At 42.5% G+C, this 23,491-nt stretch overlaps 1 protein-coding gene across 6 annotated transcripts in view; it reads right to left on the bottom strand.

Moving 5' to 3' along the window:
* NRF1 (nuclear respiratory factor 1) overlaps positions 1-22,006 on the bottom strand; it is a 105,676-nt gene extending 83,670 nt beyond the window's left edge. For 3 of the 6 annotated variants that reach the window (XM_084636748.1, XM_084636747.1, XM_084636743.1), the window contains exon 1: positions 21,876-22,006. The gene's annotated coding sequence lies outside the window, so the exon portion shown is untranslated. Of the gene's footprint in view, positions 1-7,798; positions 7,946-20,296; positions 20,318-21,875 lie in introns of those variants that run through there. The other 3 variants (XM_084636744.1, XM_084636745.1, XM_084636746.1) reach the window with 3 other exon arrangements.
* Between the last annotated feature and the right edge of the window lie 1,485 nt (positions 22,007-23,491).

Raw genomic sequence — 23,491 nt, forward strand, 5'->3', positions numbered from 1 at the left:
TCTTACAGGGGCACGGCCGTATCAGTACAGCTGTGTCACTGTACGATCGCTTGTGTAGACATGACCTATCACTATGATGCCAATGAAGACATTTCCTGATTGTTGTAGCTCAGTCCAAAAGTATTTGACGAAGTATTTTGACATCAAGGCAATTTTTGACCCACCCAAAAAAAAAAAAAAGCAGCCCCTCTCTACACCCTGTGCAGCTGTTTAATATCTTTTTAAATCAGGGGGTTCTTTGATGTAAATTCAACTGCAATCAAACAGAACTAGAAGAATAACAAGCCTACAGGAGGACAAAACCAAACTACTAACTAATCTGAAAAACTCATAAAAGAGTTGAGGCTGCAAGCAAGGAGGAGGAAACTGATCCTCTTAAGCATGAAGTCTACAGGATGTTGAGCAAACAACCACACGGATTAAACAGAGGCCTTGCCTACCACATGAAAGTTTTTGGTATAATTGAAGGAGTGAATGTGAACGGATATAACTGGCATAAGCCCTTGTGTGGATGCTCTATTTCATATGAGAGAGACTTTTTTCAGCTTAGCTTATATCACTTGGGAAGGGGTTTATGCTCGTACCGCAACAAGTGTCAAAACCGGGGGAGGGGAGTGGGGCATAGACCTACATAGCTATACCTGTATAACTGGCTTTCCCAGATAGACAAGTCCTGAGAATATTTCAACCTCACCTCCTTACCACTGAACTATTACTACTTCAGCTGCTGTAGGAAGTGTGTGAGGTCGGGATACTGAAAGGGGAGGTATGCAAGAAAGGATTTCAGCCTTAAGACATGGACCACAATATGAAGTTTGAGAAGCACTATGCTAAGCAAGATAGTTATGGTTGACATTTAAATTGCCATTATGTTTCAGAGTTAAACACTCCATGAAAGGTAACTGGGCAGGTTATTGTTCTAGTCTGTGGATGCAGCATGGCATCGGGCCAAATTCCGAATGTTTTCTTCAGCTTTATAATTAGAGGCTAGAAACTACTCTGTAAGTATTAAAACGCTTAAATTTTCAAAAAACACTGGAAATACAGAAAAATGCACAGGAAGACACCACTTGCCTAGAAATATCACACAGATTTCCAAAGCCCCACCAGTAACTAAAATCAGAAAGCCCCAAAAGATTTTGGGGTTTGAAACATTTGTTATAACTAGGGGTCGATTAATCGCAGTTAACTAAAAAAATTAACTGTGATTAAAAAAATTAATCGCGATTAATCACACCGTTAAACAATAGAATGCCAACTGAAATTTATTAAATTTTTTTGGATGTTTTTCTACATTTTCAAATATACTGATTTCAATTACAACACAGAATACAAAGTGTACACTGCTCACTTTATATTATTTTTTATTACAAATATTTGCACTGTAAAAATTATAAACAAAAGAAACAGTATTTTTCAATTCACTTTATACAATACTGTAGAGCAATCTCTTTATCGTGAACGTGCAACTTAAAAATGTAGATTTTTTTGGGTACATAACTGTACTCAAAAACAAAACAATGCAAAACTTTAGAGCCTACAAGTCCACTCAGTCCTACTTCTTGTTTAGCCAATTGCTAAGACAAACAAGTTTGTTTACATTTACAGGAAATAATGTTGTCCACTTCTTATTTACAATGTCACCAGAAAGCGAGAACAAGCATTTGCATGGGACTTTGGTAGCCGGCACTTCAAGGTATCTACATGCCAGATATGTTAAACATTTGTATGCATCTTCATGCTTCAGCCACCATTCCAGAGGACATACTTCCATGCTGATGATGCTCATTAAAAAAATAATGCGTTAATTAAATTTATCACTGAACTCCTTGGGGGAGAATTGTATGTCTCCTGTTCCATTTTACCAGCATTCTGCCATATATTTCATGTTATAGCAGTCTCAGATGATGACTCAGCACGCTGTTCATTTTAAGAACACTTTCACTGCAGATTTGACAAAACGCTAAGAAGGTACCAATGTGAGATTGTTAAAGATAGCTACAGCACTTGACCCAAGATTTAAGAATCTGAAGTGCCTTCCAAAAATCTGAGGGATGAGTTGTGGTACATGCTTTCAGAAGTCTTAAAAGAGCAACACTCTGATGCGGAAACTACAAAACCCAAACCACCAAAAAAGAAAATCAACCTTCTGCTGGTGGCATTTGACTCAGATGATGAAAAAGAACATTTGTCAGTCTGCACTGCTTTGGACTGTTATTTGGACTGTTATCGAGCAGAAGCCATCATCAGCATGGACGCATGTCCTCTGTTCTAGTGGTTGAAGCATAAAGGGACATATGAATCTTTAGCGCATCTGGCATGTAAATATCTTGCGACACCAGCTACAACAGTGCCATGAGAACACCTGCTCTCACTTTCAGGTGACATTGTGAACAAAAAGTGGGCAGCATTATCTCCTGCAAATGTAAACAAACTTGTGTGTCTGAGCGATTAGCTGAACAGGACTAAGTGGACTTGTAGGCTCTAAAGTTTTCCATTTTATTTCTGAATGCAGGTTTTTTGGAACATAAATCTACATTTGTAAGTTCAACTTTCATGTCAAAGAGATTGCATTACAGTACTTGTATGAGGTGAATTGAAAAATACAATTTATTTTGGTTTTTTACAGTTCAAATATTTGTAATAAAAATAAATACAAAGTGAGCACTGTACATTTTGTATTCTGTGTTATAATTGAAATCAATATATTTGAAAATGTGGAAAACATCCAAAATATTTAAATAAATGGTATTCTATTATTAAACAGTGCGATTAATTGTGAGTAATCGCTTGACAGCCGTAGTTATAACATGCAAAGATGCTACAGACCCTGTAATATAGACGGGCCTTAGAGACATATACTTGTGGTCTCAACTAAATTTTTCTTATTTCCCATACTATTTGGCAGCTTTTAGCCAAGGACCTCAAAATGCTTCTCACATGGTAAATCTTCCCCGAGAGCATGAATGGTGGGGTTATTCCCATATACAGGTGGAATGCCTGACATCAAATGGTTAAACGATTTCTATTTCATATAGGTTATTAAGCTGAAAATTGATTAGAAACCATTCTCTAATTGAGCCAAAATGTGGCACTTGATCCAGGAGTTGAGTGTGGAAAAACTAGCCAGCAGCAAGGGTTGCAGGAGAACTGTTCTCTACAGCTTTCATTACAAAAAAGTCTCTATTATGCGGGCTAAGAAAACCTCCAAAAATGGGAATGTAATGGAGCAACGTCTGTCTGAATTTGCAGAGAGCTTGAAGCAATAGTTCTCAAACGTGAACTGTCCCTGTCACTTCAGTGGGTGCTAACTCAAATGCCAGTGGTGACATTTAAAATGTCCACATTGTTAACTATTTCACTGTTCATCAAAATATATCAAAGGAGCCTTGGCTCGCCCAATGTTAAAAAAAAACATGCTAGCCTGCTGTAATTGACCTTAACACCACACATTTTTTTGCCCATCAAGAGGATTATTAGAGATGAACACTTTAAATCAATGTACTTTCCATCATTTAAATTTACTTGAGGAATTTCACTCAGCCTGGTTCAAAAAAAAATTTTTTTTAAATAAATGCTAACTTTTTTGTCTACCCCTTTGGAAGATTCCTGTAATTAATGATTGTTTTATGAATGAAAACTGAATTTGAATATAGAAAAAGGCTTGAGAGATAATTTAGACAATTCATGCTGAACCCCACTATGTCTGCGTGCACACACCCTCAGAGCACACTCCTGACACATCTGCTCCATATCTCTCTAAAGAAAACAGACACTGGATAGAGACAGAAGCCTGGGGAACACAGGTGTACACTCTGATTTTGAAGTGGTAGGCAGAAATGAGCAATGAAGAGTGATAAAATACAGCAGTGCAGGCTTTGCTCTCTGTCCCTGCCAAAATACTCAATAAAAATCCTCTTTTACTGTTGAGTTACATAACCAGACCCTCATTTTTAATTATAACAGACTTTAACATTTTAGAAAAATATTCAAAGGGACGAAATATGCCTTTGAATGGTTCATCATATACGTATGCCAAGAAGCTATCATGATATTATCTTTTTTTTAAAAAAAAAAAATCTTGTTTTCTAGAAACCAGCACTGCTTCACCATCAGATCAGTGCACAACATTTTCTTCCCACATAAGCAGAGGTAGGAGATTTATATTTTACAAAAATGAGACAGAAGGAAGCTTTTGCATTCAGAACCAAGGCTGAGTCACAAATATGGTAAAAACACAATAGTTAAGGGAAGAGTTCACTAGCTTGTGGTGGTCTCCAGTGTTTTCCATAAGTTATTTAATAATTTTTTGTGAGGCATGTAATAATCCTAAAAAAAGATCAAACCAATAAGTCATTGGTAGCCACTGTTGAGGTGGGAAGCCATTTGTAATTCAGACTGTTCAATTAGCCCGGCCCTTTCCCAAACAAAATAATTGGGCGAAGTGAAAGAATCATCCAGTCAGAGGCAAGCGAGTGATGTTCAACAGGACTCACATGGTATGTATGAGATAGGCAGGGACTCCATGAACATGAGTGGCAGCGTTTGGTGGCCAAACTGCAACATCCTGTGAAAGACGTTCATTTCTACCATCCTTTAAAACGGAATACTAGGTTTTACAAATTATATTGAGTGGAGAGAAAGAGGGCTAACAATTGTCAGCACCCTTTCAAGATCTGCCTTAAGCAAGTGTAATACCAATGATTAGTTGGCAATTCACAAGCCATCTTGGACTCCATTCCTCTTCCTCCAAACCCACTTAAGACAGAGTCAGCTACCTAACCAATATCTTCCCCTCCCAGCAATGAGAACAGAGGGCAAGAAAACTTAATACCCAACTCACTATCCTACTTTTTACTTAGATACAAGATGATTTAATGTCTGGATATTGAAGATAGACAAAAACAGATTGGAAATAAGGCGTAAATTCTTAACAGTGAGAGTAATTAACCACTGAACAATTTACTGGGGGGTGGTGGAGGTGGATTCTCCATCACTACAATTTTTAAATCAAGACCGGATGTTTTTCTAAAAAACTCTGATCTAGGAATTATTTTGGGAAAGTTCTCTGGCCTGTGTTACACAGGAGATCAGACCAGATGATTACAATGGTCCCATCTGACCTGGGGATCTATGAATTGCAGGACCAACTCCATTCAGAGCCCTGAAAATTAAGAGACCTTAAATTTAGCCCTATAATGTCCGATGGGAAGCCACTATAAAGAGCAAAGCACTGGCTGACACACTCTCAGCAGCTAGTGCTACTGAAGAGGCACAAGGCTGCATTCTGCACTAATTGAAGCTTAAAAAAAAAAAAGTAAGTGTTGGGGTGCCATAGCGAGTACATTGCAATATTCTAGCCTGGAGTTTACAAAGCCAAGGATCTCTGTGACACACCCCATGTTTGCTTAATAAGATGTGACACAGACTTCTGGTTAGTTGACTATGACATTTTTGGTGGCTGCCACTGAGAGTCCTGCAGGCTACAAACCAATTTGACACTCTTTGTGAAGACCCCTTCAGTACAGATCCTATAATATACAATCTAATCACATGAAACAGGACAGGACCCTGAGGAAGGTAACATTAGGCAAACAGGTTTCAGAGTAACAGCCGTGTTAGTTTGTATTCGCAAAAAGAAAAGGAGTACTGCAATTTATTTGAGCATAAGCTTTCGTGAGCTACAGCTCACTTCATCTGATGAATTGGATGATTCATTGGTTAGCCTCTAAGGTGCCACAAGTACTCCTTTTCTATTAGGCAAACAGGGGCAGGGGAGGAAGGAACAGACAAACCAACACTGTGGTGGTTTGACTGACACAGTACGTGCATCATGTTCCCTTTTAAAAATTAAGTTAATGTAGTGGACTAGCATAGGAGAGTGGGCCACTTTTACATGTTTCCTCTCATAACCCTGTTGGCAGAATTCTTACTTTGCTTAAAGAGAATAGTAATGTTGCTGTCCCCTCCCAAATCCCTTATCTATTTGTTCCCTGTGTTATTAGTAAGTAGATAATTGGCAATGATAATTTTGACTTCACACAGAAGTTCAGTGTAGAGTTAATTGGTTGAATCTTCTGGCACTAAGCACACATTCCTGGCAGCAGAATGCCTGCAACAGATTCCATTTTTTATTCAGCTTTTTCACGCTTCTTGTAGTTTTGACTTCAACTGCCCAAGTATGGAATCTGTTTTCATTGAGCTTTTCTACCAAATAGGGAATACCTCCTCTGTTTCTTATCCTGTTTGTAACATCAACATCATCTGGAGTTTAATATCCCCTCCACGCGTTCAACCCCGCACAGTAAACAGTCATGTTTGCTTTGCATTAGGCACTGAATATCACACTGGCGTTTTGTTCACACATGCTGTTGTGGTAAGCTAACCAAGGGGATTTTTGTAGAACAGTCCTGTGGGCAGCAGACATCTGACCTGGCTGTTGGAGAGCAGGCTGCAGTGTTTCAGCTGTACCCATCAACAGTTGACCGCTAAATTACTTTTTGTGGCTTTCCAATGGCTTTAATTACAGATCAGCCTCTTACAACAAAACTGGTTTCTGAAACAAGTCTCAGTGTATTTGCAATTTAATGTTACTCCTTCTTTAGCGACTGTCACAGGGCTTGGTCGCTACAGGCTGCTGCTTCTTCAATATCTTTGTGAAGCTACTGGAGAAAACCGTGAGAAAATATGAAGTATGCCATCAATATGCCAAAGATGCTCAGCTCTACATCAGCCTCTCGTAAGGCCCTGGCAAAACCACGAATGAACTTTCTAACATCTCATGAATGAAAGCCATGTAGCTTATGATTTAGCAGATCAGACTGATATAGTGCTTCCCCATTCTTTGAAGAACTCACAAAAAGAATGCAGCTGCCCTCACCGGAGGGTACTTGCCTACCTTTCAGAGAAGCTCTCAGTATCAGCATTCTAGCTATATCCTCCTCTACTCTCAAATAGCAATAGTAGCGAGAAACACCTTTCGCCTTGGACAGGCCATGAGACTGTGTTGGTCTGAATCAGTGCAATGGTCAGCTATCTTTGTTACATGAAAGCTACACTAGAGCACCATGCTCTACCTACGGCTAGTCTTAAAGGTCACTTGGAAGTTTCAGGTGGTGCAAAAGGCAGCTGCCTACCTTTTAGGTACTTCTACTGATGGGAGTATATTACAACTGAACTCTAGATTCCACACTGGCTGTCAATTCATGTCCAGAGGAAATCTGATGAGCTGGGTTGGCATCTATGAAGCTGTACATGGTCTAGATCCGTGGTTCTCAGCCAGGGGCATGCGTAGCCCTAGGGGTACACAGAGGAATTCCAGGGGGTACATGAACTCATCTATATATTTGCCTAGTTTTGCAACAGGATATATAAAAAGCACTAGCGAAGTCAGTACAAACTAAAATTTCATAGAATGACTTGTCTAAACTGCTCTATATACTATACACTGAAATACAAGTATGATATTTATATTCCAATTGATTTTATAATAATTATACGATAAAAATGAGGAAGTCAGCAATTTTTCAGTAATAGTGTGTTGTGACACTTTTGTATCTTTATGTCTGATTTTGTAAGCAAGCAGTTTTTAAGTGAGGTGAAACTTGGGGTACGCAAGTCAAATCAGACTCCTGAAAGGGTATAGTAGTCCAGAAAGGTTGAGAGCCACTGGTCTAGATCGCTTCCTTCCCTATGCTTCACTGTAACAACTGTACTTTTACACATGCTCTTGTTATGTGTTCAAAGAGTGACATTGGTGAGAGCAGAGAAAAGGGCGGTTTCTTTGGAGAGCACTCACCTCAATAATTCAATTCCGTCAGACACCATGAGTCCAAATTTGGCCATGTTTAGAGGAAGAATGGAAGACAAATATTGTTCATGCTTCCCATCAAGTGCAAGTTTTGGAATCTTCTAACAGTAGGGCTCCTTGATGCCTTTATGGAGTCTGCCAATCATAATGGGTTGGCTGTTATGGAGGATCAAAAGGTATATACAGTTTCACATTCTGGGGAATATGTATTTGGCATCATTCTAACCTATGGAAAGTGTACCCAGAATCCAGGGCGATGATTCTCTTAATAAGGAAATAGTGCAATTAGTCAAGCTGGAGTTCTTTTTAAGTCTTCAGTATTGCTGAAATTTAATTAAAGACAAATCTAAAACCTAACACACAACTTGACTTTTCCATAAGGGCTTGTCTACATGGAGAAATTTATCAGCATAATTACAGCAGTATAAACTTCCCATACAGTTACTCTTATTCCAGAATTTATTCCAGTATAACTACAGCAGTATAATTATGCCTGTAAATTTCCCCATGTATCCAAACCCTAAGCAAATAGGTTCAAGAAGGGACAAAATTCCAAAGAATGCAATCTTTCTCCTTAAAATTTTCCATCAAAGTTCTGTGTAGCAGCACAAGTGCAGGGATCATATACATTTCACACTAAACAACGGGATCACAATCTTGAGAGGAAACCAATATGATTCTACACAAAATCATTAGATAAAGTCACCTGTAGATTACTGCTATCTATTGCTGGAACTTCAACTGAATTTTTAAACGCCAGCAATAGAAAACTTGGTCTTACATTTATTTCATAACCATGCAATTTGTGACCAATTATTTTGTAGTTTAGCCTCTCAGTTTTAACAAAAAAAAGTCTAGGCGGAAAGCTCATGTGCAAAACATGAATATATGACAACTTCTACTCTAACAGAATCTCTTCACACTTCAGTATGCACAGAGATGACCTCATTGTAGTGCTCCACATAGTCATGCCAGACTCCTCCTACCAGAATTCTGGTCTCAATCCTCTGTGGGTCAGCAGCGACTAGGAGCAGTACAATAGGAAGTAGGCTGAGCCCTTTGGAAAACACACACATTCATGGTTCCCTGTAGCAACAGAACAAATGGTTCTGACTGGCTCCAAGGGGAATCCCATCCAGTTGTCAGCCTTGACTAGAAGGAGGATGGTGTAAGAGCAAGAAAAATAGAGGGAGGAAGATTGCAGATGTGAAGAAGCTCCTTTTCCCAAACTTCAGACAATAATCTGTAGAGGTGTACTTCAAAACTTGACATTAAACTACACTGTAAAACCCTCCACCACAGGATGAAATTCCCATTCAATATTCATGCATTTCTTTCACAAAACTACAAGTTTCATGTTATACATTTATGGGCCAGTCCGCCATCAATATGCCTAGACCATTACACACACTGATGAGAGAACACACGTTAGCTTTAAGAACTTTTATAAACACACAGTCTGATGCATTAAGGTAAAACAAGCACTCTACTCACAGATGATGCTTTTTCTAGGAGAATACATAATTCTTTACTTTTTACATTTTTGAAAAAGAATCATGCATATATTCCAATACAAAATAATTTCACTCTCAACTATGTATCCTTCAGTGAGTCATTCTAACCATTTGAATCAAGTTAAGAGTCATTTCTAGTTTATATAATTTTAACTAAAACACGAAGTGGTCTTTAAAAAATTGCTAACCCAATAAACATCACTGCTGAGAGATCTGTTATTTACTGATTGCTGAGAGCACTCTTGGCACAGTAGAAAGGCACAGTCCTTTCCCCAACAGGATTAGTCTAAAAGACAGAGTGCAGCCACAGCCAGCTGAATTAAGGTGCAAATGTTCCTGTTTTTAATCCTTTTTTATATAGAGAAGATTAGCGATTATGCTGGACTACCACCAAAAGGCATAATGGAAGTGTGTTTTAAGAAGGGATTTGAATGAGAGGGTGGCAATTCAGCACACTGTGGCCTAAACCAACATTTAAAGGTGTGCAGTTAGCATGCATTACCTAAACGTCTACTGTATAGCAAGCACAGTCTTTAACATGTGCTAAACTGGTTGAATGAAAGTCTAGACTCCCCTCTATGCATTAACAAAACCATTTTAGCGCAAGTTAAAGGCAGTGTGCCCTATAGGCACTAGCTGAATGCACCCCTATATTCTCACCCTACACACTACAGTAATAATCTTTGTACAAAATATGCCTTGTGAAGTATCATTTAAAAACTAATAACTCCCTGGTCAATAATACCAGGATGAAACGTATGTAGCAACATTGTGTGCGAAGTTATGAAATCCCCCCCCACACCCTGGATTATGTCAAAGGACCATGTTCCAACTCATGTAGCCTTGATTAGGTAGAACTGGTCAAGCAGGCCTGTCTTAAACAAAGGGATGGGTTTACACCTAAATCTGCATATAAGCTGTAAACACAGCCCTCAGACAACGAGAGGGGGAAGAAAAAGAAAGTCTGCATTTCAACATACATAGGTAGCAAACAACAGCATAACTCCTTTTCCCCCACCAGACACCATGTCTCCTTGCTCTCAGCCGGAAAGAACTTTAGGGAACACTCTCAGGAAAATGCATTTCAAAGGGTGACTGAACTATAAAAGTGAGGGGCAAAAACACCCAAAGTTCTGTCTCCTTGTCTCTCTTTTCACCTAAGACGACAAAAGAAACAGCCGTTGGATCTTGGAAGCAGATCTGGACCTGAAACTTTGTCAGCAATGCTACTGAAAACCTGTGGTAAGAATTTCACCTTGAACCAAGTCTAGTTTGTTAAATTTAGTACTAGGATGCGTTTTATCTTTATCTGTCTTGTAGCCTTTTCTGACTTTCATGCCCTAATACTTGTACTTACTTAAAACCTCTCTCTTTGTAGTTAAATAAACTTGTTTTATTCTTTAAACTAATCCAGTGTTGTGAACTGTGTGGGTAACTTTAGGGTCCAAGGTATTGTATCTTGATCCCCATAGGGGGACAATGGATCTAATATATCTTGACTGTCCAAGAGAGGGCTTGACAGTGCTACACATGTTTTTGGAGAAAGATCTAAGGCTGGGAGGATCACCCTGCAAGTGTTAATCAAGGCTGCTGGAAGCCAGAGTGTGGCTGCTGTAATCAGAATTGCTGGACCAGGGCTGTGGCTATACATGGACACTCAGAATGCTGTTTGTGAGCAACTCATGTTGGGACCCACAGCAGCAAAGCACTGTGAGGCATGCCAGGTTGCAGGGTAGGCGGTGACAACCCCTCACTGGTCTGGACTGCACCCCAGAATGTCATAAACACATGCTAATTTTACATCTTTAAAGCCTAGGCCTAGTCCATGCATAGATTTTGTACCATATACCTATTGCAATTAGGGATGTGATTTAACAATAAAATACCGGTACAATCCCTAGTTTGGACATAGTTACATTGCTATGAAGTTGCTTTATACTGGTATAGTTTATTCACCTTACCGTATGGGAAAAAGCATCTTTATACCAGTATAACTGTATCCAAATTAGGGGGAATTGTACCACTTTAACTATACCAGTAGAGGTAAAGTGGTACAACTTGTGTGCAGAAAAGACGAACACTAGACAAGAGCGACTAATGAGTAATTGTTCCAGGCATAAGAATGGAAGATGAATACTAAGATAACAAGACAAAGTAGGAGCACCTGGAAGAATGATGTAGCTATGGCAATACACCTAGTAGGAAAAGATTTTCACAAAAGCACTGGGGCGGGGAGGGGCAACCACTGTTATTTTCCATCACTCACTCCCTACCCCCCAAAAATATAAGACAATGCTCTCAAAAATGTTTTCCTTAAAACTAGGTAAATCCCATAGACTGTCTATGGAGGATGGAAAAGAATGCACATAGGCTTCTAAAGCAGTGAACACACGTAGTAAGCCAGGATCTCACTCAACTGACACCATCTGCAAAAATAAGCAGGACACCAGATATAATGGACAACCTAATGTCTGTCAAGTTCACAGCTTTGTACCCTGGAATTTGCTGGTAACAAGTCATCAAAAAAGGCAGAAACTTTCATTGCAAACCAAATGTGACTAGGGCCAGAAGCTGAAGAATTTCAAGCAACGAGAGTATTGGACGTAGACATTGGCTTTTTTCTTTAAGTACTGATACAGTGATTTTTTTGTAAACTGGATTACACTTCTACTGTGATAGCATATGACTTAATGTTGGACTACGCAAGTTTTAACCTACGCATAGATGATACCAGATTTTAAGCTACTGAAGTGATTTGTTAAAAAGATGAGGCATGGTTATAAATAATGTACAGCTGACCAACCATATGGCTGCTAATATTTTTCTCATGCTGCATGGATATATTTCAGCTCTCTGCTTGTGCAGGGATCCAGTTCAAATGTGAGTTTAAGGAGTGGTATTCCACCAGAGTTGAAACTTTCTTTGCTCCTGGAGAACATTTGGCATTAACCCAGTCAGACCATGGTGATGTACAGTTCAAACTCACCTTAAGTCATTACCCAATTGAGGCTTTACTTGGTTTAAGCATACTGAAATACAGATAAGGCTCCCATGAGAAGTCACTAAACATTAGTGTCTCCGTGAAGTATGACCATACATTTGGTGTGTTGGAATTACTGGTATACAAACTGCAGCGGCAAATAAGAACACATATTGTATACCTAACCTTTCACACATTATCCCTGTCCCGCAAAATCCTCACTCAAAATAAATGTTTCCTATTATAAGGGCATAGTCTTACAAACATCACAGGAGCAGACTGTAAACTCCTCATGGAAGAGACATGTCTTACAGCTTGTCTACATGGAGACACTCAGGAAAGTTAATCCAAATTAGTTTTTAAAGTTCATCAGTTAAAACTTCTGAATAAACTACACTGCATTAAGGCCACTTCAATTCTGAATGAGTGTGTCCACACCAGGGTTTAATGTGATTAAACTAATCCACTTTAAATTAATAACTTCAGTTTATTCAGATTAATTTTCATGTGTGCTCTCATATAGACAAGCTCTTATTAATTCATATGCAAGCATAGCTAAGGTGCTGCAGAAACATTCAGGGCTTGAAAAACGCACTCATCAAGCAAAAAGTGGGCTGAATAGGGCCTGAAACCTGAGGGCTCTTTCACTGAAAGGGAGGAAGAAGGATGTGAGGAGCAGAGTATCTGGAGCTACACTTCCTTTAAGAGGAAGGGTTGGTGCACAGAAGACCTCCTGTATGCCCAAGAAGACAGCAGTAGCAGAAGTAGTAGAGGAGCTGGCAAAGACAGAGGAGACAAAAATTAATTTATGGGGAGCAGAACTGATTTATGCTCCATTCCCATAAAAAAATGTTGCAATGTAAATTAAATGTGCATAATTTGTGGCTTTGCAAATGTTTTGACCCAGGTTAGTAGGCACTGGGGAAGTTTTGCAAGCCCTAGAAATCATAATAGAGTTTGATTACTTTAATGAGATGATTATGCAATACAGTGGGAGGGAATAAGATTCCCTTTTGGATTTGACTGTATTTTACTCATTCACTTAAGCTGCAAGGTAGAATGGAGGGATAGTTCAGTGGTTTGAGCATTGGCCTGCTAAATCCAGGGTTGTGAGTTCAATCCTTGAGGGGGCCATTTAGGAATCTGGGGCAAAAATTGGTGATTGGTCCTGCTTTGAGCAGCGGGTTGGACTAAATTACCTCCTGAGGTCCCTTCCAACCCTGATCTCAGCAATTCTGAATGTAAATTAGTACATATATATTTCTAAATTAGTTAATGGAACTGACATCCACTGCATTATGCAACCACAATAAAAAAACTGTACAATTAAATGAAAGTTAAACATCCAAGTCTCTCGCATCAATTCTTAACTTGGGAGTAAATCAGTTTCTTACTATTTATATACTAGTCACACGCAGCAAGTGAAGTAAATAAATGACCTCTCTCTCTGATATACAATCATCACTAGAAGCAAAAGGTAGATCAATAATCTAAGAAACCATTTTAATGGGAAAGCAGAGCCTCAGAGCCTAGCAGAGCAGAATACACTTCAATGGAGTCTCTGGTCCTTACCGAGGATACACCTGGTTTTACACTTCAGTACACAGATACATACTCCACTGCCCACTGAAGGCAGATTTACTCCTAAGAAAGGGACGAAGTATGAAAATTGGAAAGAAAATAAATAGGAAAAGTTGGACTTTTCAATCCTACACAGCAGATGTCCTCATGGAACACACCTCCATGTTTTCAGACCTTACTGGTACAGGGGAAAAATTTATTTTAGGGCTGTCAAGCAATTAAAAAAATTGTGATTAATCACGCAATTAAAAAAATTAACTGTGATTAATCGCACTGTTAAACAATAGAATACCATTTATTTAAATATTTTTTGATATTTTCTACATTTTCAAATTTATAGATTTTCAATTACAACAGAATACAAAGTGTGCAGTGCTTACTTTATATTTTTTTGTTTACAAATATTTGCACTGTAAAAAAAATAGTATATTTCAATTCACCTAATACAAGTATTGTAGGCGCAATCTCTTTAGCATGAAAGTTGAACTTACAAGTGTAGAATTGTATAAAAAATAACTGCATTCAAAAATAAAATAATATAAAACTTTAGAACCTTCAAGTCCACTCAGTCCTACTTCAGCCAATCACTCAGACAAACAAGTTTGGTTACAATTTCCAGGAGATAATGCTGCCCACGTCTTCTTTACGATGTCACCTGAAAGTGAGAACAGGTGTTTGCACGACACTGTTGTAGCCGGCATTGCAAGATATTTATGTGCCAGACGTCCTAAAGATTCATGTCTCTTCATACTTCAACCACTATTCCAGAACACGAGTCCATGCTGATGATGGGTTCTGCTCGATAACGATCCAAAGTAGAGCGGACCAACGCATGTGCATTTTCATCATCTGAGTCAGATGTCACCAGCAGAAGGTTGATTTTCGTTTTTTGGTGGTTCGGGTTCTGTAGTTTCCACATCGGAGTGTTGCTCTTTTAAGACTTCTGAAAGCATTCTCTACACCTCATCCCTCTCAGATTTTGGAAGGCACTTCAGATTCTTAAACCTTGGGTCGAGTGCTGTATCTATCCTTAGAAATCTCACATTGGTACCTTCTTTGTGTTTTGTCAAATCTGTAGTGAAAGTGTTCTTAAAATGAACATGTGCTGAGTCATCATCCGAGACTGCTATAACATGAAATATAGGGCAGAATGCGGCTAAAACAGAACAGGAGACATACAATTCTCCCCCAAGGAGTTCAGTCACAAATTTAATTAACACATTTATTTTTTTTAACGAGCATCATCAGCATGGAAGCATGTCCTCTGGAATGGTGGCCGAAGCAAGAAGGGGCATATGAATGTTTAGCATATCTGGCATGTAAATACCTTGCAATGCCAGCTACAAAACTGCCATGCTTGTTCTCACTTTCAGGTGACATTGTAAATAAGCAGCAGTCGGCAGTACCTTAAATGTAAACAAACTTGTTTGTCTTAGCAATTGGCTGAACAACAATTATATTGTTTTGTTTTTGAGTGGTTATGTAACAAAAAAAAAAATCTACATTTGTAAATTACACTTTTACAATAAAGAGATTGCACTGTGCTACCTGTATGTAGTGAATTTAAAAATACTATTTCTTTTATTTATCATTTTTACAGTGCAAATATTTGTAATAAAAAATAATATAAAGTGAGCACTGTACACTTTGTAGTCTGTGTTGTAACAGAAATCAATATATATGAAAATGTAGAAAGACATCCAAAAAGATTTAATAAATTTCAATTGGTATTCTATTGTTTAACAATGCAATTAATCGCGATTAATTTTTTTAATCACAGTTAATTTTTTTGAGTTAATCGCATGAGTTATCTGCAATTAATCGACAGCCCTATTTTATCTGTATTACAGGAGTGACCAGAGACCAAATCTGAATTGGATCCCCGCTCTTCCCACTCCCATTGACCTTGATGCTGTAACAAAAATATAGTCCCTGTTCCAAGCTCATATAAAGTCTGTAAAACAAGAGATATTTCTTAAAGTTTGACGAAAGGCTGCTCCATGGCAGAAAAACTGGTCAGGTTTACAGAAAACTAGATCCTTTACAGAAAACTTCGGGGTATTATGTAGCCATTTATATTTTACTATTAAGTGTTCTTGGCCCAGTACATGAACAGATTACTCCTGGGAGCATTCTGCGCCAAAAAATTAAAATTTTTAGAAATTCTGTGCCAAAAAAAATGTTTTGTGCAAAATTCTGCAAATTTTGTCAAAATAACACTACATAAATTACCAAAATAACAAACTGGCATAATTATTTCAAAATACCTGTCAGCAAGTATGTCTGTAACAATACAGACACATACAAAAAGTCCCCCAGGAGCAGAGTGTTAAAGAAACCCCTTTGATAACCCAGTTCCTGGTTCTCTGCCTCCTTCCCCCTGCCCCAGAGCCAAGCCAGGGGGCCAGACACCCACACCCCTCAAAACCCCCCTCCAGCCAATACACCCGAATCCCCTTCCTCCCCCAGAGCCCAGCTGCAGGGCCCCCCAGCCAAGATACCCACCGACACACCCTCCCCCGCAAAGCCAAGGAATCCAGAGGGAGAAACAGCCTGATGCTCGCCCCCAGACTTGGACAGTTTCCTGCACGCCACCCTCTCCTTCCCTCAGGGCTAGCTGGGAACTGCAGCCACCAGAACCCTCTAGCTCCCTCCCACTCCCCCTGGCAGTGTCTTCTATGTGCGGGCTGGGCTCTGCCTGGTCCAGCAGCCCCTAGTGGCACCTATCAGAGTAGCAGCCGTGTTAATCTGTATTCGCAAAAAGAAAAGGAGGACTTGTGGCACCTTAGAGACTAACAAATGTATTTGAGCATAAGCTTTCGTGAGCTACAGCTCACTTCATCGGATGCATTCAGTGCGGAAAATACAGTGAGGAGATTTATATACATAGAGAACATGAAACAATGGGTGTTACCATCCACACTGTAACGAGAGTGATCACTTAAGGTGAGCTATTACCAGCAGGAGAGCACGGGGGCGGGGGGACCAACACTGTGATAATCAAGGTGGGCCATTTCCAGCAGTTGACAAGAACATCTGAGGAACAGTTGGGGGTAGAGGGGGGGAATAAATATGGGGAAATAGTTTTACTTTGTGTAATGACCCATCCCCTCCCAGTCTCTATTCAAGCCTAAAGCTTCACGAAAGCTTATGCTCAAATAAAATTTGTTAGTCTCTAAGGTGCCACAAGTACTCCTTTTCTTTTTGTGAAGTCTTAATGGAAGAGACGGGAAAAGTCATTTGGAAACTGAAACGGATAAGGACTTAAATACGTAACATTCATGAAAACTAATCCAATTTCACAACAGTTCTTAAATCGGAATTTCTGTCAAAATCTTTAGTTATTTTCTCTTAACTGAATGCTACTACAGTACTTAAAACTTGTAAGCTGTCCTTTACTGAATGCTATAAGATGTTGCCATGATATGCATGGGTTTGTTTTAATGCATAGAAGATGAAGAGCAACTCGCTGTTAAGAATACAGTATTAGCTACATATGATTACACACCTCAAAGAAAATGGCAGACACACAAAGTAAAATAAGCATTTGAACTCTTTAGTGGGTTTTGGAACTTTAAATGCACTTAAACTGATATTGTAGAAGTAATAAGTGGTTGTGTCCAAGGGCATGAGTAATGTTTAATTTTAAAATATAAGCACATGTTCCTCATTTATGTGTTAACTTTAAAAACACAGAAATAGTCCAAAAGAAATATTAGAGGGTGAAACATATTCCAGTGAAGCGCAGAAGGGTCTATGTACCACTTAAGTTCTTAATACAGAGGGCCTTAAGCAGTTCACAGGGCTTTGAGCAGGCCCTCCACAGTGGGATGAATTTCACCTAAAATTTGCAGAGAAGCATATAATACAGCAACACAGCTCTGGAAACAACATGAGCTCATGGTATGGAGAGTAAATTAACCTGGTAGGGCTGAAAGCCTCTCACTGCTTACATTGCTATGCAATTTACTGTAACCACTTCTAATTTTAACCAAATATGTGTAACTGCTATTTATTGAACAGCTAATGAAGTTCACCACAGGAAAGCTGAGTAAGCTGCAACAAATATTTGACTCAAATAACTATGGACAAAATAACTATGGGAGTTACAGCAACATAGCTACACCACCGCAGCCGTGATAGTGTAAGCCCATTGTACAGACACACACTACAGCGGTGGTTCTCAAACTTTTGTACTGTTGACCTCTTTCACGTAACAAGCCTCTGAGTGCAACCCCCCTTATATATTAAAAACATTTTAAAATATATTTAACACCATTATAAATGTTGGAGGCAAAGTGGGGTTTGGGATGGAGGCTGACAGCTTGCGACCCCCCATGTAATAACCTCGCGACCCCCTGAGGGGTCCCAACCCCCAGTTTGAGAACCCCTGCACTACAGCAATGGAAGGGCAAAACCTGCATCCACATTGGAAGCACTTTATTGGTACACAAGGACAGCTATGCTGGCAAAGTGCTCCTTGTGTAGATCTGGCCTGAGGCCACTTTACACCTGAATGAGAGCATCCCATAGTGGTTTAATAATGTGCTTTCACTTTCACATCTTTAACTAATTCATCTTAACTTTCCTGAGTGACACTGTGTGGATGCTTCCTTTGTGAGATGTGCCTTTGGATGTTCACTTGAAGACTGGTTTTGATTTTGCAGAGTAGCAATATTTTAAACACTCATGCAATACTCCAAGCAAAGTCAGGTATACAGAGTACATGCATACATAAGTTATCTACAGTCAAATTCTTACAAAACATCTGTAGCAAATGAGCAGTGTTTAACAGGAACCCTGCCTCGTTCTCTGTATATCCTGTAAGAGTGCAACAGGCCATACATATTTCATAAAATGTAAACATTATTCCAATCTATGGAGCTACACAGCCTGATGCACATGTTAACATACAATAAGTGAAGCAGGGCTCTCCTTGTCTTGACTTATTCATGATGGATGTATAGAGAGACAAGAGTCCATAGGAGCTCTTGCCTTATGCACTGCACTTATTGTATATATGGCATAAACTGTGGTTTACAGCACTACATGTAGCTACACTTGTGGAAAAAAGTATGGTTACATGGGAAATAGTATATGATCATATAATTAGAGACTACACCACAATGCACACCCACAGTGTTGAGGTTTGATGGCAAATATACCTTGGTGTTTCCTGACTTGAGAGCATCACTGTAGACCCTTTTCTTTCTCTTTTATTTTTGGTTGGTTTTTATTCCCAACCCTATCCTGGGTTAAATGTAAAATTCTAGTGCATTCAGGAGATGAATTACATCTAGACTTCAAAGGGATTATTTCCCGGCATCAGGCCTTTAAAAATGAATGTAAAGGTTTTAAAAAATGAGCCACTATAATGCTGGAGCAATATGTTGATGAATTAGAGTTATAGCTGATGTAAAGGTGAACACAATCAGTCATGAGGTCAGATAATAAATGTTTGGTATAAGCAAACCACTAAAAACACACATGATTGCAGTCACCATAATACCTAAAATATTCTCACTAAAGGAAAACCTGGCAGGAGAAGTGATCAGACAATTCTGGTTGGAACAGCAGGAAGACTGCTGTATTAAAATAAAAAAAAGGACGGTAAGCGCTGCCCCGAGTAAATCAGTCAGTCGTCAAGAATTGATGATGGAGGCCATAATGGGTGAAACAAAGAGCAAAGGAGATTACAAGATTAGTGTATCCAAAGGTGCATCTCCCTACATACTGAAAGTGAAATTACTAGTAGTTATAATAAAAAAATCAGGGACCCTGCATGAATGAAGGAAGGAAGTATTTTGAGTCTAATACTCTTGTCTTGTAACTAAAGACTTAAATTCCCCCTTTGAATACATTATACAAAAAAATTCTGGTTGAATGATTTAGGCTGTATTTTGTCCCACAAACCATACAGTGGCTCCAAAACAAGATCTTGGCCACAAAATACTCACATGCACCCTCTTTGCAAAAAGAGGACGTGAGTTACTGGAACTGCCTTCCTAATTTCCAGAAGTGGGAAAGGACTAGACCTACCTGCAAAGCAATCAGTACCGAGGAGCAAACACATTACCGCACTAGCCAATGCTAGATATGGCGGGGGGGGGTGTAAGGAGGCTGGAAAAGGTAAACACACCTCCTCGTACATAAGGGTTACTGCATTCCCCACTATCAGCCACTCTTTCTGAGTGCACTGGGGATCCTGTCTCTTGCCACACGAGTGCAATACCCACCCGTGCAGTTCATGCAACACATGCTTTTGCCCGCTTCTGAACCCAACCATCCTTTCTCCATTCCTTGGAAGTGGAAGAGTCAGAGCCCAGACCTGTCCCCATGATTCACTCCAAAGAACAGCAGAACTTGCTCAAGATAGGGGGAAAAAGAAAGCTCCTTCAGGTGTCACCTCACATTTACAGCAGTGGTTAAGATCCAGGAGCATAAGTCCTCCACTCGCCCCCTAATGCCAGCTCGCTTCTTGAATGAAGGAGTAAGTCCCTCCAGACTCACTCCTTCCCCTTTCCCATTAGCTATTAGCACCCTTCTCCCATGGGGGCAGAGAGGAGAAACACCTTCCAGCCCTCTTCCCTAGATTGCCAGGGGTGTCAGTCACATCCCATTGGAATGGGGAACAACCCCCTTTATTTTCCCCATCCCAGAACTGGGGGTCACAGGCAGGGATCCTGCTCCCCAGAGGGGTGGCAGATTGACCCCTCTCCCCACCCCTGGATAGAAGGGGGGGGTCACAGGCAGGGATCCTGCTCCCCAGAGGGGCGGCAGATCAGCACCTCTCCCCACCCTTGGATAGAAGGGGGGCCACAGGCAGGGATCCTGCTCCCCAGAGGGGTGGCAGATCGGACCCTCTCCCCACCCCTGGATAGAAGGGGAGGGGTGTCACAGGCAGGGATCCTGCTCCCCAGAGGGGTGGCAGATTGGCCCCTCTCCCCACCCTTGGATAGAAGGGGGGTGGGTCACAGGCAGGGATCCTGCTCCCCAGAGGGGTGGCAGATTGACCCCTCTCCCCACCCTTGGATAGAAGGGGTGGGGGTCACAGGCAGGGATCCTGCTCCCCAGAGGGGTGGCAGATTGACCCCTCTCCCCACCCTTGGATAGAAGGGGTGGGGGTCACAGGCAGGGATCCTGCTCCCCAGAGGGGTGGCAGATCAGCCCCTCTCCCCACCCCTGGATAGAAGGGGGGGGTCACAGGCAGGGATCCTGCTCCCCAGAGGGGTGGCAGATCAGCCCCTCTCCCCACCCTTGGATAGAAGGGGTGGGGGTCACAGGCAGGGATCCTGCTCCCCAGAGGGGTGGCAGATCAGCCCCTCTCCCCACCCCTGGATAGAAGGGGGGTCACAGGCAGGGATCCTGCTCCCCAGAGGGGTGGCAGATCGGCCCCTCTCCCCACCCCTGGATAGAAGGGGGGGGTCACAGGCAGGGATCCTGCTCCCCAGAGGGGTGGCAGATCAGCCCCTCTCCCCACCCTTGGATAGAAGGGGTGGGGGTTACAGGCAGGGATCCTGCTCCCCAGAGGGGTGGCAGATCAGCCCCTCTCCCCACCCCTGGATAGAAGGGGTGGGGGTTACAGGCAGGGATCCTGCTTCCCCAGCGGGGTGGGCGAGCAGCCCCCCCCTTCCCTCGCCTCCCGGCAGCAGCGCCCAGGTCACCCCACGGAGGAAGGGGGGGGCGCGAAGGATCCCGCCCGCGCCTTTCCCTCAGCCCACCCCTCCCACAGCCGAGCGCGGGGAGACCACCCCGGGGCAGGGGGGGTCCAGCCCCCCCCCCGCCGCCGCCGCCGCCTCCCCAGCCCGGGCCTAGCGCGGCCTGCGCCTCCCCGAGGTGGGAGTTGGGCCGGGACCCGGCCGGGCCGGGAGAGGCCGAGCCGGCGGCGCGGGCTCCGGAGCGGGGTGCCTGGGCAGCCGGCGGGGGCCCCGCGTTGCTGCGGCTGCGCCGGGGCTGGAGGAGCTGGGAGATTGCGCGGTAGGACACTCACCTCAGAGCGGCTGCGCTGCAGCGGGCCTGCGCCGTGGAGCCACTGCCAGGCGGCGGCCGGGGAGGGAGCCGAGCGGGGACACGGCGCGGCTCGCCCTGAGCCGCCGCAATGGCGAGCGAGCGAGAGGCGGGCACCAGCAGCAGGAGGAGGCCGAGGACGCGTGACGTCACGGGCCGGCGCCGCCGCCATGATGAGGAGGGCACGGCCCAGCATGGCATTAGGAGGGATGTGGTGGGGGGGGGGAGGTGCCGGCCGGCGCCATGTTTGGGAGGTCGGGGGCCTACAGTGAAAGGGGAGAATTAAGGGGGCGCTGGGCGCCATGTTTGGGAGGTCGGGGGCCTGTCGCGATGAGAAAAGGGGGGGAAGGAGCGCCATCTTAGGCAGGTCAAGCCCCCAGCTTGATAAGCGGGGGAAAGGGGAGCTGGACCCTATGGGCTTCATCTGAAGCCCTCGGAAATCAGTAGAAAGAGACCTGTGGATTTCCAAGGGCTTGGGCTCCGGCTTCACAGTGGGAAGGGCAGAGCAGGGGCCCTGCTGTGAGGGGTATGGACCATTGGGTGCTGGGGTGGAGGAGAGGCATGGACCACTGGGTGCTGGGGTGGAGGAGAGGCATGGACCACTGGGTGCTGTGATAGAGGGTATGGACCATTGGGTGCTGGGGTGGAGGAGAGGCATGGACCACTGGGTGCTGTGATAGAGGGTATGGACCATTGGGTGCTGGGGTGGAGGAGAGGCATGGACCACTGGGTGCTGTGATAGAGGGTATGGACCACTGGGTGCTGGGGTGGAGGAGAGGCATGGACCACTGGGTGCTGTGATAGAGGGTATGGACCATTGGGTGCTGGGGTGGAGGAGAGGCATGGACCACTGGGTGCTGTGATAGAGGGTATGGACCATTGGGTGCTGGGGTGGAGGAGAGGCATGGACCACTGGGTGCTGTGATAGAGGGTATGGACCATTGGGTGCTGGGGTGGAGGAGGGGTATAGGCCACTGGGTGCTGTGGCGGGACAGACAGGGCCTAGTAGTGAAGAGTATGGGCCATTGGGTGCTATGGTGGGAAGGAGAGGGCCACAGAATTTTGAAATGAGAAAACTACCATCAGGCACATGTAAGCACATTAGGAAAGCCGAAGCCCTACAGAGAGGATGCGGGCCACTGGATGCCATGTTGGGAAGGGCTGTGCCATGCTAGCAAGGAACTATGATTGCTGTGTTAGCAAGGGCTGACTCAAGTTCTCAGTCCTTATCTCCAAGGCACTCCATGCCCTGTGTCCAGGATATCAAAAATACTGCCTAAAGTTCTGGGGAAGGCTGTGATAGACATGTGCACTCCTTGGGCACACTGTAACTTTCAACAATAAGGGTAAAGCTCACCAGTGCAGGAAACAGAACTTTCTGAGGGTCCAGTCTGAGACTGTGGAATAAACTCCTCAAATAACTAAGGAGCATCACAAACCTCACCACCTTCCTCTCCACGTCCAAGGGGCATTTCTTTGATCTTGCTTTCTCTAACATAAATACATAGTAGCGTGTATATTTAATTTAAACAAAAATCTAGAACCTTACTAAAACAATTCACTCCAGTGTACATGCTTCTTCCCCTCAAGGAAAAAATG

The sequence above is a fragment of the Lepidochelys olivacea genome, assembly GCF_965140295.1.
Source record: "Lepidochelys olivacea isolate rLepOli2 genome assembly, chromosome: 1".
Lineage (NCBI taxonomy): Eukaryota > Metazoa > Chordata > Testudines > Cheloniidae > Lepidochelys > Lepidochelys olivacea.